Source organism: Oncorhynchus tshawytscha, linkage group LG03 (genome assembly GCF_018296145.1).
Source record: "Oncorhynchus tshawytscha isolate Ot180627B linkage group LG03, Otsh_v2.0, whole genome shotgun sequence".
In the NCBI taxonomy this organism is placed as follows: Eukaryota; Metazoa; Chordata; class Actinopteri; order Salmoniformes; family Salmonidae; genus Oncorhynchus; species Oncorhynchus tshawytscha.
The window spans coordinates 5598892-5615449 of NC_056431.1; the positions used below are offsets into that span (position 1 = coordinate 5598892).

Here is a 16558-nt window from a genome sequence, read left to right on the forward strand (position 1 = left end):
GGCCGTCTTACAATCTAAACTCGATGCCCTCAATCTCACACAAATTATCATGGAACCTACCAGGTACAACCCTAAATCCGTAAACACGGGCACCCTCATAGATATCATCCTGACCAACCTGTCCTCTAAATACACCTCTGCTGTCTTCAACCAGGATCTCAGCAATCACTGCCTCATTGCCTGCGTCCATAATGGGTCCGCGGTCAAATGACCACCCCTCATTACTGTCAAACGCTCCCAAAAACACTTCAGCGAGCAGGCCTTTCTAACCGACCTGGCACGGGTATCCTGGAAGGACATTGACCTCATTCCGTCAGTAGAGGAGGCCTGGTTATTCTTTAAAAGTGATTTCCTCACCATCTTAGATAAGTATGCCCATTCAAAATAAATTTAACTAAGAACAGGTATAGCCCTTGGTTCACTCCAGACCTGACTGCCCTTGACCAGCACAAAAACATCCTGTGGCGTACTGCATTAGCATCGAATAGCCCCCATGATATGCAACTTTTCAGGGAAGTTAGGAATATACACAGGCAGTTAGGAAAGCAAAAGCTAGCTTTTTCAAGCAGAAATTTGCATCCTGTAGCACTAACTCCAATATGTTCTGGGACACTATAAAGTCCATGGAGAATAAGAGCACCTCCTCCAAGCTGCCCACTGCACTGAGGCTAGGTAACACGGTCACCACCGATAAATCCATGATTATCGAAAACTTCAACAAGCATTTCTCAATGGCTGGCCATGCCTTCCTCCTGGCTACTCCAACCTCGGCCAACAGCTCCCCCCCCGCAGCTACTCGCCCAAGCCTCTCCAGGTTCTCCTTTACCCAAATCCAGATAGCAGATGTTCTGAAAAAGCTGCAAAACCTGGACCCGTACAAATCAGCTGGGCTTGACAATCTGGACCCTCTATTTCTGAAACTATCTGCCGCCATTGTCGCAACCCCTATTACCAGCCTGTTCAACCTCTCTTTCATATCATCTGAGATCCCCAAGGATTGGAAAGCTGCCGCAGTCATCCCCCTCTTCAAAGGGTGAGACACCCTGGACCCAAACTGTTACAGACCTATATCCATCCTGCCCTGCCTATCTAAGGTCTTCGAAAGCCAAGTCAACAAACAGGTCACTGACCATCTCGAATCCCACCGTACCTTCTCCGCTGTGCAATCTGGTTTCCGAGCCGGTCACGGGTGCACCTCAGCCACGCTCAAGGTACTAAACGATATCATAACCGCCATCGATAAAAGACAGTACTGTGCAGCCGTCTTCATCGACCTTGCCAAGGCTTTCGACTCTGTCAATCACCATATTCTTATCGGTAGCCTCGGTTTTTCTAATGACTGCCTTGCCTGGTTCACCAACTACTTTGCAGACAGAGTTCAGTGTGTCAAATCGGAGGGCATGCTGTCCGGTCCTCTGGCAGTCTCTATGGGGGTGCCACAGGCCCGTCCTTGGACATTGTGCTATCTAACCTCCAAACGAGCTTGAATGCCATACAACACTCCTTCCGTGGCCTCCAACTGCTCTTAAACGCTAGTAAAACCAAATGCATGCTTTTCAACCGTTCGCTGCCTGCACCCGCACGCCCGACTAGCATCACCACCCTGGATGGTTCCGACCTACAATATGTGGACAACTATAAGTACCTAGGTGTCTGGCTAGACTGTAAACTCTCCTTCCAGACTCATATCAAACATCTCCAATCTAAAATCAAATCTAGAGTCGGCTTTCTATTCCGCAACAAAGCCTCCTTCACTCACGCCGCCAAACTTACCCTAGTAAAACTGACTATCCTACCGATCCTCGACTTCGGCGATGTCATCTACAAAATAGCTTCCAATACTCTACTCAGCAAACTGGATGCAGTTTATCACAGTGCCATCCGTTTTGTTACTAAAGCACCTTATACCACCCACCACTGCGACCTGTATGCTCTAGTCGACTGGCCCTCGCTACATATTCGTCGCCAGACCCACTGGCTCCAGGTCATCTACAAGTCCATGCTAGGTAAAGCTCCGCCTTATCTCAGTTCACTGGTCACGATGGCAACACCCACCCGTAGCACGAGCTCCAGCAGGTGTATCTCACTGATCATCCCTAAAGCCAATACCTCATTTGGCCGCCTTTTGTTCCAGTTCTCTGCTGCCTGTGACTGGAACAAATTGCAAAAATCGCTGAAGTTGGAGACTTTTATCTCCCTCACCAACTTCAAACATCTGCTATCTGAGCAGCTAACCGATCGCTGCAGCTGTACATAGTCTATCGGTAAATAGCCCACCCAATTTTACCTACCTCATCCCCATACTGTTTATATTTATTTACTTTTCTGCTCTTTTGCACACCAATATCTCTACCTGTACATGACCATCTGATCATTTATCACTCCAGTGTTAATCTGCAAAATTGTAATTATTCGCCTACCTCCTCATGCCTTTTGCACACAATGTATATAGACTCTCTTTTTTTCCTACTGTGTTATTGACTTGTTAATTGTTTACTCCATGTGTAACTCTCTGTTGTCTGTTCACACTGCTATGCTTTATCTTGGCCAGGTCGCAGTTGCAAATGAGAACTTGTTCTCAACTAGCCTACCTGGTTAAATAAAGGTGAAATAAAAAATAAAAATAAAAGTATGTTCTCGTTGGCTGGCCCTCGCTACATATTAGTCGCCAAACCCACTGGCTCCAGATCATCTATAATTCTTTGCTAGGTAAAGCCCCATCTTATCTCAGCTCACTGGTCACCATAGCAGCACCCACCCATAGCAGCACCCACGCGCTCCAGAAGGTATATTTCACTGGTCACCTCCAAAGCCAACAACCCCCTTTGGCCGCCTTTCCTTCCAGTTCTCTGCTGCCAATGACTGGAATGAATTGCAAAAATCACTGAAGCTGGAGACCTATATCTCCTCACTAACTTTAAGCATCAGCTGTAAGAGCAGCTTACTGATCATTGCACCTGTACACAGCCCATCTGTAAATAGCCCACCCAACTACCTCATCCCCATATTGTTATTTATTTTGTTGCTCCTTTGCACCCCAGTATCTCTAATTGCACATTCATCTTCTGCACATCTATCACTCCAGTGTTTAATTGCTAAATTGTTATTATTTCGCCACTGTGGCCTATTTATTGCCTTACCTCCCTAATCGTACTTCATTTGCACACACTCTATATAGACTTTTCTATTGTGTTATTGACTGTACTTTTGTTTATGTGTAACTCGGTGTTGTTTGTGTCGCACTGCTTTGCTTTATCTTGGCCAGGTCGCAGTTGTAAATGAGCACTTGTTCTCAACTGGCCTACCTGGTGAAATAAAGTGTGTATATAGGCAGCAGCCTCTCTATGCTAGTGATGGCTGTTTAACAGTCTGATGGCCTTGAGATAGGAGCTGTTTTTCAGTCTCTTGGTCCCAGCTTTGATGCACCTGTACTGACCCCACCTTCTGGATGGTAGCGGGGTGAACAGGCAGTGGCTCGGGTGGTTGTTGTCCTTGCTGATCTTTTTGGCCTTGTGACTTCGGGTGCTGTAGGTGTCCTGGAGGGCAGGTAGTTTGCGCCCGGTGATGCGTTGGGCATAAGAACAACAGCTTTAGAGTGGATTCACATGAAGTTAAAGAGAAGAGGTCTGAACTGTGTCTGTGCAGAGAGCTAGTACAGTACAGGCACTTTATCTATGAACACTGGATGTTTGTGGAGATTGTAATTTCTACCCTTCAAATGAATTTCTCATAAGGATACCACTTCATCCCTGAACTAAGGATGACCCCAGTGGTGAAGTAGGTAACAGGAGCTGATGGTCTAGATGTACAGTATACAGTGTTCCTCATGTTCCATTGTGTCAGCAGATCAGGAAGTTGAAATCACCTGAAAAGAACCCCTCTCATCTCACCCCATTCCTTCCATCACTGTATTTAATATATAACCTACCTTACACGCATCACCCACTAGCACTGTGCTCACCAACCATGTGTTGGAAACCTGATTCAACTAGATCCTTCAAGTCTTTGTTAAGCTGAATCAGGTATATTACAGCTGGCCCTACAAACTCACTGCAGACCCTGCTGCCCAACCCTGCACCAGCCCAGCGATTTAGCTGACGGGATCTCTGAAAATGACAGTAGCCATCACGCCATCTTCACTCAGTCACTTTATAATACATTAAACTGCTCTGACATACAGGCTTTACAAGGACAGCAGCATTTATAATGGATAGGACATTAAACTGCTAGTTGAAGACGTACTGGACAGAATTTAGTTGAAGACAGGGGGAAGACAGAATAGGACAGGTTGACAGGACTGGATAGGACAGAATAGGACAGTAGTTGAAGACAGGACAGGACTGGATAGGACAGAATAGGACAGTAGTTGAAGCTGAATGAATGGTGTTAGCTAGCTGCCGTATGTTTGTAGTCCCATCACTACTCCTCTATAAGGCATGCAAGGTAAGTCCCATCCTTGGCCTGGTCATTGTGCAAAGCTCATTTATCCTCATCTCTAAGCTTCCTGATAACAAAGCAGCCAATTAGAGATAAGCCCCAGCCCTCACAGCATTGCTCTGTCTGTCTGTCTGTCTATCTGTCTGTCTGTCTCTGCTCTCTCTCGCTCTTCTCACTAACTCCCTCTTACTATGCCTCTCTCTCTCTGCTCTCTCTCGCTCTTCTCACTAACTCCCTCTGTCTCTGCCTCTCTCTGCTCTCTCTCTTTACTCTCTCTCCCTCTCTGCTCTCTCTTTACTCTCTATCTGCCATCTCTCCCTCCCTCTCTCTGCTCTCTCTCTCTGCTCTCTCTCTTTACTCTCTCTCTGCTCTCTCGCTCTTCTCACTAACTCCCTCTGTCTCTGCCTCTCTCTCTGCTCTCTCTCTACTCTCTCTCTGCCCTCTCTCCCTCCCTCTCCCTCTCTGCTCTCTCTCTCTCTTTACTCTCTCCGCCCTCTTTCTCTCCCTCTCTCTCTCTGCTCTCTCTTTCTCGCTCTTCTCACTCTCTCCCTCTGTCGTCTCTCTGCCTCTCATACCTCTGTCTGCTATCTCTCCCTTTACGCTCTCTCTTCCCTCTCTCCCTCTGTCATCTCTCTGCCTCTCTCATACCTCTGTCTGCTATCTCTCCCTTTACGCACTCTCTTCCCTCTCTCCCTCTGTCTTCTCTCTGCCTCTCTCATACCTCTGTCTGCTATCTCTCCCTTTACGCTCTCTCTTCCCTCCCCGCTATTTCTCTCACTCGCTCTCTCTTTCTTTTCCCCTCTCTCGCTCTCTCTCTCTTTCTTTTCCCCTCTCTCGCTCTCTCTCTCTTTGTTTTCCCCTCTCTCGCTCTCTCTCTCTTTCTTTTCCCCTCTCTCGCTCTCTCTCTCTCTCTCTCTCTTTCTTTTCCCCTCTCTCGCTCTCTCTCTCTTTCTTTCCCCTCTCTCGCTCTCTCTCTCTCTCTCGCTCTCTCTCTCTCCTCTCTTTCTCTCTCTCCTCTTTTTCTCTCTCTTCTCTCTTTCTCTCTGTGGTGCAGTGGAGCCTTCAGTGCTTTGGTATGGCTTAGAGGTCAAGTATCCTTGATGTCCGTAGAGTATTGAGTCAAGATGGGTGCTCAGAAGCCGTGCAGTGATGCAGTGAACTGTAGGTGCAACGGAAACAGAGGACATATTGGCTCTAAAAGATTTAAGCCCGCGGGTGGATGTCACACCTTGCTGTGTTAGGGGCTGAAGGAGTGAGTGGATGGGGTATTATCTGATTCGGCAGGTTGAGAGGATTCCAGATTTGTATTTGTATTTATTTGTACCTTTATTTAACCAGGCAAAATACTAGTAGGTCAGTACAGTCTCTCCCTTAGCTTTTAGTCAAAGGCCCCTAACATCACATTGTGGGCTGCAAATATTCAATATTCAACTAAAACCAATGGAGAGCAAGAGTTTTATGTGCATGGCATCAGACAAGCCACCATTCAACAGCAGTGATATGAGTGTTGATGCTTTAGATTGAATGCTGTTGTGGTGCTGGTTCAAATAGAGAACACTGATCTTTGGGGTAGTACTTAGAGGCAGCCTCTACTGCCCATGTAGGTCAGTGTCACCCTCCAGTACTTTTCTTACAGAGTTACCAGGTAAGTGAATGGAAGTGAGTGAAACTCAGGTCATTTTGGCTCTATCCAGCTGTGTCTCTATTTCAGGAGTAGTAAGTACAGCTGTAGAGTAGTTGCTCCCTAGACACTGGTTTTCCCACCTAATGGTTGGTTTAGAGCCAAAATGGCGTCTGTCAGGGGGTTTAGCTGACACTCTGTGCCCCCATCTCTTTCTTTACAGACAACAACCATGGAAATAAAAGAACTATGAGAAAGAGACAAGCTCACCCCACATCTGTCCTTCTCTCCCTCCTCCGTCTGTGTCTCATCATTCCATCACTCCAACTCTCTCACAATCCATCCATCAGCCAGCACCAGTCGTGTGCTGTCATCACCGTGCGTCCGTCCGTCCATCTGTCTGTCTGCAATAGAGCCACAAGACCCCAGCGGGTAGCTATCTGTCTGCCTGTCTGCCTGTATGGATGGCTCTCTGTGTTGGGGTGTGTGTGGGGGTGAGTTAGTGTGTTCATTCAGTTACTGCATGCTCTTATTCAGAAAGGACCACAGTGAAATTACTATTGAGTGAATATTGGTAGCTGTGGTTCACTCTAAATAAAACCTTTCTTATTAGAACTATACATACATATATGCTGGTACCCTTTCTACATTAAATTAGTCTTTTTCTACCCAGCACCTGATGACAAATCATGTATGTATGTGAGTGTGATACTAATGAGATACTGCATGATCTTAACGGGTCAAGGACATCTGATCTAGAATCAGTTCCTAAGGGCAGAGAGTGTGGATGTTTTGTGTTGAGGATGCGTACTGTTCTGTCCTCAGACCTACCTGGGAAGGGTGAACAATGACAGGACAGAACCTGAGGCACAACCAGTCTGCAGTTTCTCTCATGCCTTATTCTCTTCCTCTTTCTCTATTGCTCTCTTTTTATATGCTAATATAAACTGCTGTTTCTTTTTCTGATGAATCTCTGTGGAGTGGAGCTGATGCATGTGCTGATGTGTGTGTGTGTGTGTGTGTGTGTGTGTGTGTGTGTGTGTGTGTGTGTGTGTGAGATAGAGTATTCTGTTCTAACACCCACCCCCACCCCCTCCTCTCTCTCTCTCTCTCTCTTTCAGGGGTGAAGAGGGGAGTGTGTTCTCAGATCAACCACTTCCCTGAGGATGCTGACTTTGACCATGATGGGCCTGAGTATGTTCTACGTAAGTCAACATCTGATGGACCGGAGGAGGTGGAGGTGGAGGTGTTATTAGTCACATGAGCCAAGTACAACAGGCCTTACCGTGAAATGCTTACTTACAAGCCCTTAACCAACAATGCAGTTCAAGAAAGAGTGAAGAAAATATTTACCAAATAAACTAAAGTAAAAAATGATAAAAAGTAACACAATAAAATAACAATAACGAGGCTATATAAATGGGGTACCGGTACCGAGTCAGTGTGCGGGGGTACAGGTTAGAGGTGACTTGTACATGTAGGTTGGGGTGAAGTGACAATGCATAGATAATAAGCAGTGAGTAGCAGCAGTGTAAAAACAAATGGGTGTCAATGTATTTGATGAATTGTTCAGCAGTCTTATGGCGTGGGGGTCGAAGCTGATAAGGAGCCTTTTGGACCTAGACTTGGTGCTCCGGTACCGCTTTCCGTGCGGTAGCAAGAGAACAGTCTATAATTTGGGTGGCTGGAGTCTTTGACTATTTTTTGTGGTCTAAAATGAAAATCATTTGAATCAGGTGTGTTGGGCAGGACTGGAACAAAACCCTGCACATACTGACGCCACCCCCAGGACGGGAGTTCCCCATAACTGATACACAGCCGTAACTCATCCACCACTGTAAACCACTTTTTACAGAAGCCTTAGACCACATAGAGTAGTTAGATCTCACTCCTGAAGACCGGGAGAAAATAAGCTGTGTTTGAATTAAACATGTTAGTGTTTGTATGAAGTTGAGGGATAATGTGCTGCCCTAGTTCACGGGTGTTCCTCCAGGCCACACCTATGTGGGTGTTCCATGCCGCACTATGTGTGCCCGCCCCACAATGCAGCAGGAGAAGACTGTGTACTGTTCACTATGTAGCCTCGGCATTTGGCTGGCATTTACTTTGGCATTTCTGTCCTCTGGCCTATGTCCTAGATGGGAGTGTGTGTGTGTGTGTGTGTGTGTGTGTGTGTGTGTGTGTGTGTGTGTGTGTGTGTGTGTGTGTGTGTGTGTGTGTGTGTGTTCCGTCCTGGGGGGTATCAGAGTTGATGCCTCTTGGGAATGAGCTGATACAATTAAACACTCACTAGCTTGGCCACATGGTAATTCATTTGCTCACAGCAGAATACAGCTGTTTATTTCTCATCCTCTCCCTCCGATTCTATCTGCTACTTTGACCTTTTCTCTTTCCCCTCTTCTCTCTCTTTATCACCCACTTCCCCTCTCTCTCTTCTTCTCTCTCTTCTTCTCTCTCTTCTTCTCTCTACTTCTCTCTCACTTCCCCTCTCTCTCTCTTCTTCTCTCTACTTCTCTCTCACTTCCCCTCTCTCTCTCTTCTTCTCTCTCTTCTTCTCTCTCTTCTTCTCTCTCACTTCACCTCTCTCTTCTTCTCTCTCTTCTTCTCTCTACTTCTCTTTCACTTCCCCTCTCTCTCTTCTTCTCTCTCTTCTTCTCTCTCTCTCTTCTCTCTTTTTATCATCCACTTCCCCCTCTCTCTCTTCTTCTCTCTCACTTCCCCTCTCTCTCTCTTCTTCTCTCTCACTTCCCCTCCCTCTCTCTTCATCACCCACTTCCTTCTTCTCTCTCTCTCTTCTTCTTCTCTCTTTCTTCTCTCTCTTCTTCGCTCTCACTTCCCCTCTCTCTCTCTTCTTCTCTCTCTTCTTCTCTCTACTTCTCTCTCACTTCCCCTCCCTCTCTCTTCATCACCCACTTCCTCTCTCTCTCTCTTCCTCTCTCTCTCTTCTTCTCTCTCTCGTCCTCTCTCTCTTCTTCTCTCTCTTCCTCTCTCTCTTCTTCTCTCTCTCTTCCTCTCTCTCTTCTCTCTCTTCTTCTCTCTCTCTTCTTCTCTCTACTTCTCTCTCACTACCCCTCCCTCTCTCTTCATCACCCACTTCCTCTCTCTCTCATCTTCTTCTTTCTCTCTCTTCCTCTCTCTCTATTCTTCTTCTCTCTCTCTTCCTCTCTCTCTTCTTCTCTCTCTCTTCCTCTCTCGCTTCTTTTCTCTCTTCTTCTCTCTCTTCTTCTCTCTACTTCTCTCTCACTTCCCCTCCCTCTCTCTTCATCACCCACTTCCTCTCTCTCTCTTCTTCTCTCACTCTCTTCTTCTCTCTCTTCTTCTTTCTACTTCTCTCTCACTTCTCCTCCCTCTCTCTTCATCACCCACTTCCTCTCTCTCTCTTCTTCTTCTCTCTCACTTCCCCTCCCTCTCTCTTCATCACCCACTTCCTCTCTCTCTCTTCTTCATTTCTCTCTCTTCCTCTCTCTCTCTTCTTCTTCTCTCTCTCTCTTCTTCTCTTCTTCTCTCTCTCTTCTTCTCTTCTTCTTCTCTCTCTCTTCTTCTCTCTCTCTTCTTCTTCTCTCTCACTTCCCCTCCCTCTCTCTTCATCACCCACTTCCTCTCTCTCTCTTCTTCTTCTCTCTCTCTTCTTCTTTTCTCTCACTTCCCCTCCCTCTCTCTTCATCACCCACTTCCTCTCTCTCTCTTCTTCTCTCTCTCCCTTCCTCTCTCTCTTCTTCTCTCTCACTTGTTCTCTCTCACTTCCCCTCGCTCTCCCCGTCACTGTCCCGTCACTGTTCTGTCCCTCTCTCTCTGTAGGTATGGTCAGGGCTTCCAACATCTTCCCTATCCTCAGTGCTATCCTGCTGTTGATGGGAGGGGTGTGTATCGGTCTCAGTCGCTTCTATAAGCACAAGAGGAACATCGTCCTGGGAGCAGGCATTCTCTTTGTGGCTGCAGGTGCACTAACTAACTCCTGTCAGACCTGTCTGTGTGTCTGTGTATGTGTCTGTGATGATCTCTGTGTCTTTAAGTGTCTATCTAAGTCTCTTAGTATGTATACATATGTTTATGTTCTGTTGATGTAAAGTCATGTCTCTCCTCCTGCTCTCCTGTTCTGGATAACATGACAGAGAGAGAGAGAGAGTGTGTGTGTGTGTGTGTGTGTGTGTGTGTGTGTGTGTGTGTGTGTGTGTGTGTGTGTGTGTGTGTGTGTGTGTGTGTGTGTGTGTGTGTGTGTGTGTGTGTGTCTCTGTGTGTGTGTGTGTGTATATATCCTCATCTGTGTGTGTATATATATCCTTGTGTATTTGTTTCTGTGTGTGTGTGTGTGTATATATCCTCATCTGTGTGTGTATATATATCCTTGTGTATTTGTGTCTGTGTCTGTGTGTGTGTGTGTGTGTGTGTGTGTGTGTGTCTCTGTGTGTGTGTGTGTGTATATATCCTCATCTGTGTGTGTATATATATCCTTGTGTATTTGTGTCTGTGTGTGTGTGTGTGTATATATCCTCATCTGTGTGTGTATATATATCCTTGTGTATTTGTTTCTGTGTGTGTGTGTGTGTATATATCCTCATCTGTGTGTGTATATATATCCTTGTGTATTTGTGTCTGTGTCTGTGTGTGTGTGTGTGTGTGTGTGTGTGTGTGTCTCTGTGTGTGTGTGTGTGTATATATCCTCATCTGTGTGTGTATATATATCCTTGTGTATTTGTGTCTGTGTGTGTGTGTGTTTGTATATCCTCATCTATCCCCTGTCTCCCCCAGGTCTGAGCAACATCATCGGTGTGATCGTGTACATCTCTGCAGCGCTGGGAGACATCTCCCCTAAGAAGGACGAGGACAAGAAGTGGCAGTACAGCTACGGCTGGTCCTTCTACTTCGGAGGCCTGTCCTTCATCATGGCTGAGATGGTGGGCGTTCTGGCCGTCAACATCTACATCGAAAAGAACAAGGAGCTTCGCTGCCGCTCGCGCACTGACATCTTCAAGGGGACCACGCACGCCATGCTCCGCCTCCCCAGCTACCGCTTCCGCCGTCGCTCCCGCTCCTCATCCCGCTCTACTGACCCCTCACGCTCCCGAGACCCCTCGCCGGTGGGGGGAGGCGGGGGGAAGAACTTTGGCCTGCCCCCCTCGGCCATGCTATCCCAGGGGCCCATGTCTGTGGCCACGCTGCCCAACCCTCACTCTCGCTCCCATCCCTGGCGGGGGCGACATCTCCCTCTACACTCTGTCCCGCGACCCCAAGCTGGCTGGCCTGCCCCCCATGTACGGCACCGTGGACCGCGCCACCCTCTACCAGCTCCACAACTGCTTCCCCAAGGACGGTGGAGGAGGGGGAGGAGGGGGTGTGATGATGAGCGGCACACTGCCCTCTCTGAAGTCCCACAACCCTTCGCTGTCCCAGAATTCCTCCAACTCCAACGCACCCATGGGCAACTCGGTGGGCTCGGGGCCCCCACCCTTCTCCTCGTCCACGGTGGAGAGAGAACGAGGGATGGGAACGCTGGACAGGCTAAAGGGAGATAGAGAGAGCAACTCCAATACGCTCAACAGGAAGACAACACCCGTGTAGAGAGGAGGGGGGAAACGCTGGACAGGCTAAAGGGAGATAGAGAGAGCAACTCCAATACGCTCAACAGGAAGACAACACCCGTGTAGAGAGGAGGGGGAGAGAGGGAGGGAACGCTGGACAGGCTAAAGGGAGATAGAGAGAGCAACTCCAATACGCTCAACAGGAAGACAACACCCGTGTAGAGAGGAGGGGGAGGGGGAGGGAACGCTGGACAGGCTAAAGGGAGATAGAGAGAGCAACTCCAATACGCTCAACAGGAAGACAACACCCGTGTAGAGAGGAGGGGGGAGAGAGAGGAGGGAACGCTGGACAGGCTAAATGGAGATAGAGAGAGCAACTCCAATACGCTCAACAGGAAGACAACACCCGTGTAGAGAGGGGGAGGGAGGGAACGCTGGACAGGCTAAAGGGAGATAGAGAGAGCAACTCCAATACGCTCAACAGGAAGACAACACCCGTGTAGAGAGGAGGGGGGGGAGGGAGGGAACAGGGAAGGAAGAGAGAGAGATATAGAGGAGGGGATTGGGATAAAGGAGTATTAAAGGGTATTGACAGAAAGGAATGGAGAGGAGAGAGAGAATCTTTTTCACTGTTATAATTAGTCTACAGTATCTCACTGAGAAACAAAAGAAAACAAGTAATAATTACAACAATAATGAACTTTCACACCAAAACTATTTTACTATTTGAACGCACTAGAAATGATTTATTTTGTTAATGATCCAACGCGATGAACCTTGGGCTACTATTTTAAACAATCCACTTTCTTTAGTGCAATACTAACTCTGATTTAACAAGATTCTATTTGACATCAATTGTTGTTGTGATTATTATTAGCGTTATTACGAGCTAGCTCTGTTTGCAATGCTATCGTTTTTGAATGATGATTTGATTTGTATAATTTTCACTCTGATTTTGGATCCTGACGACGTTTACTGTGAATTTCTTAAACACAGACACGCTGGTATGATCAGTGGGCTGTGTAACTGTGTCATTGGTGTCAAGCATGAGTGTCTACAACGTATGAGAAGATGAGTGTGTATTATGATTTATATGATTTAATTATTATCTAATAATAATAAATAATATATCATGTATTATTATTACTATTATTACAACTTGTTCTTTGGTGGAGTTCAGTTAATTTATTTTTACCTCTATTTTGATTTTCTACCCCTTGGTTCTAACACACAGTTAAGTTGTGTGAATACTGTACATTGTCTTCCAATATTGTAACTGAAGGCTACAATAAGTGAGTGACTGAGGCAACTGAGCAACTTCAGTGTTATTCTGAGTCTGTTTTCTATGGGCCTATGTTAGTCTGAGTTCCATTCTAATCAATGTTAGCAGTAGTCGTAGCTGTAGTCGTGTTGAAGATGTTTGTTTTCTGGGCATTAACAGAAACCTCTGTCTTGAGAAGAGAAACTGATATATTTGTACAGAGAAAACAGGTGAAACTTGTCACCTGGAGAAAAGAAGAGAAAAATGTATTCATTATTTTCTACAAGCAAGAGACCCAAAATGATTCTTTAGAACAGACACAACAGACATGCTATCCATCCATTATTAAAATGAAATTGACAATGAAATAAATGTGGGGACAGAGGTGGGGGGTTAAAATACGCTATAGAGAACTTTTGAAATGAAACATGTACATTGTAATTAACGCATACCTATATTTGCAAACTCTATAGATACTTTCTTTAGGACCTCTGGTATGAAAACAATGTGTGTATTTTGGGAAGGGGAGGGGAGGGTGATGCGTTTTTGATCCTCTGTATGGTTCAGGCTACCCCCCAGTTCTCATGGGGTGCGCTGCCTCTCCCCCCTGCCCTGCCCCACCCTGCCCTGCCCTGCCCTGCCCTGCCCTGCCCTGCCCTGCCCTGCCCTGCCCTAGCTGTTTTGGGCATGTCTTCTCCTCTGTCACATGACCCATGACAGAATCGCCATGGAGACGAACATCCGAACCCCACCCCCAAAGAAAAACTCTCACTGTGCTTCCCACGTGACCCTTGAACTTTGACCTTTTGACCCCTTCTGTTTATGTTGATGAGAATGTATACAGGTGTAAACACTCTCCTGCACCTCATTTATTGTGTGATGGCAGAACTGGGATGGACACTATTGGACACCACGCTACATTACAGACTGGGGAAAGGAAATGAAACCACCTGACGCTTCCACATTCTTTTGGATTTTATTTTCTTCTTTTTTATTTCATTTGAGAGAAAAAATAATAATGTGACAAAACTGCACACAGATAGTATACATATTGCCCACATAAATGCTATGTAGTTGAGAATAGATATATCTAGACAAAATGATTATGGTTTATCTAAATGTGTGATAAACTCAAACACTGTATTGCACGAAGTTTATAAAAAAAAACAGTAACAGACCGATTTACAGACTGATTCTTTTTTTCTTTAAAGGAGTGACATCATGAGATGATCAAGGGATTTAATTTTTATTTGATTTTTTATTTAACCTTTATTTAAGCAGGTAGGCTAGACCTGGCCAAGATAAAGCAAAGCAGTGCGACACAAACAACAATACAGAGTTACACATGGAATAAACAAACATACAGTCATTAACACAACAGAAAAAAAGTGTATATACAGTCAGTGCAAATGAGGTAAGATAAGGGAGGTAAGGCAATAAATAGGCCATAGTGGCAAAATAATTACAATTTAGCAATTAAACACTGGAGTGATGGATGTGCAGAAGATGAATGTGCAATTAGAGATACTGGGGTGCAATTAGAGATACTGGGGTGCAAAGGAGCAACAAAATGAAATGACAGTATGGGGATGAGGTAGTTGGGTGGGCTATTTACAGATGTACTATGTACAGGTGCAGTGATCTGTGAGCTGCTCTGACAGCTGGTGCTTAAAGTTAGTGAGGGAGATATGAGTCTCCAGCTTCAGTAATTTTTGCAATTCGTTACAGTTATTGGCAGCAGAGAACTGGAATGAAAGGCGGCCAAACGAGGAATTGGCTTTGGGGATGACCAGTGAAATATACCTGATGGAGCACGTGCTACTCATAGTTGCTGCTATGGTGACCAGTGAGCTGAGATAAGGCGGGGCTTTACCTAGCAAAGACTTATAGATGACCTGGAGCCAGTGGGTTTGGCGACTAATATGAAGTGAGGGCCAGCCAACGAGAGCACACAGGTCGCAGTGGTGGATAGTATATGGGGCTTTGGTGACAAAACAGATAGACTGCATCCAATTTTCTGAGTAGAGTGTTGGAGGCTATTTTGTAAATGACATCGCCAAAGTCAAGGATCGGTAGGAAAGTCAGTTTTACGAGGGTATGTTTGGCAGCATGAGTGAAGGATGCTTTGTTGCGAAATAGGAAACCAATTCTAGATTAAATTTTGGATTGGAGATGCTTAATGTGAGTCTGGAAGGAGAGTTTACAGTCTAACCAATTACCTCGCTATTTGTCAGAACCGTCCAGAGTAGTGATGCTGGACGGGCAGGCAGGTGCTGGTAGCGATCGGTTGAAGAGCATGCATTTAGTTTTGCTTGCATTTAAGAGCAGTTGGAGGCCACGGAAGGAGAGTTGTATGGCGTTGAAGCTCGTCTGGAGGTTAGTTAACACTGTGTCCAAAGAAGGGCCAGATGTATACAGAATGGTATCGTCTGTGTAGAGGTGGATCAGAGACTCACCAGCAGCAAGAGCAACATCATTGATATATACAGAGAAAAGAGTCGACCCGAGAATTGAAACCTGTGGCACCCTCATAGAGACTGCCAGAGGTCCAGACAAACAGGCCCTCTGATTTGACACACTGAACTCTGTCTGAGAAGTAGTTGGTGAACCAGGCGAGGCAGTCATTTGAGAAACCAAGGCTGTTGAGTCTGCCGATAAGAATGTGGTGATTGACCGAGTCGAAAGCCTTGGCCAGGTCTATGAATACGGCTGCACAGTATTGTCTCTTATCGATGGAGGTTATGATATCGTTTAGGACCTTGAGCGTGGCTGAGGTACACCCATGACCAGCTCAGAAACCAGATTCAATAGCGGGATGGAGAGAGAGAGAGAGAGAGAGAGAGAATAGCGGGATGGAGAGAGAGAGTTTGCGAGAATGACAGACAGAGAGAGACTTGACACAACTTTAGACCTAAGGTGTGAAAACATTTATTTGCACTATACAGTGCAGTATCCTGTTAATGAATGTGACCACAATATTTTATTTATTTACTTTATTTTAACAGGAATTTTTGTATTATTTATTAAACTAGGCAAGTCAGTTAAGAACAAATTCTTATTTACAATGACGGCCTATACCGGCCAAACCCGGACGACGCTGGGCCAATTGTGCGCCGCCCTATGGGACTCCCAATCACGACCGGTTGAGATCCAGCCTGGAAAAGAGGTGGTGATACTACATTTGTCAGCCAAAATCTCAAATTTCACACTCTGAGGTTCACTTACACCTGGTACAAGCCAGCAGTGCTTGGATTGCTCTTGTCAAAGAGGCTGTGCAGAACTATTAAACAGCTATATATACTTTCTGAACACCGTGTCATGTGTCAGCACTGGTTTCAGTTTCTGCTCACTGGAGGGCTAGAGTGTATGTGTGTTGGTGGTCTCCCTTGGACAATTAGTGTAGAGGGGGTCCAAAAGAAAGGGATCCGACATGGAAGAAGGCTCTAGGACCGTTCTGATAAATTACACCACCTCTGGGCCAATGGGGTGAGGGCAACAGAGGTGGGGGCTTGGGAAGGGGAGCTCCCCGAGAGACAGGAGAGAAAGTGGGGTTGGGAGAGGTGGGGGTGCACGTGCATGTAAGGGTGAGGGTAGCGGTGAGGCACATAGTTTACATTCATGGATAAGGTTTCTCAACCTCTGCAGTGCAACTGGGATGAGCAATGTACTAATTTTAGAGAGAGAGAGTTGGGGGGGGGGTACGTCTGTTGGTAAGGGTTC

General features: G+C 46.2%; 1 pseudogene; it reads left to right on the forward strand.

The window, feature by feature from the left end:
- LOC112237260 overlaps positions 1 to 11714 on the forward strand; it is a 65616-nt pseudogene extending 53902 nt beyond the window's left edge.
- The last annotated feature ends 4844 nt before the right edge of the window (positions 11715 to 16558 follow it).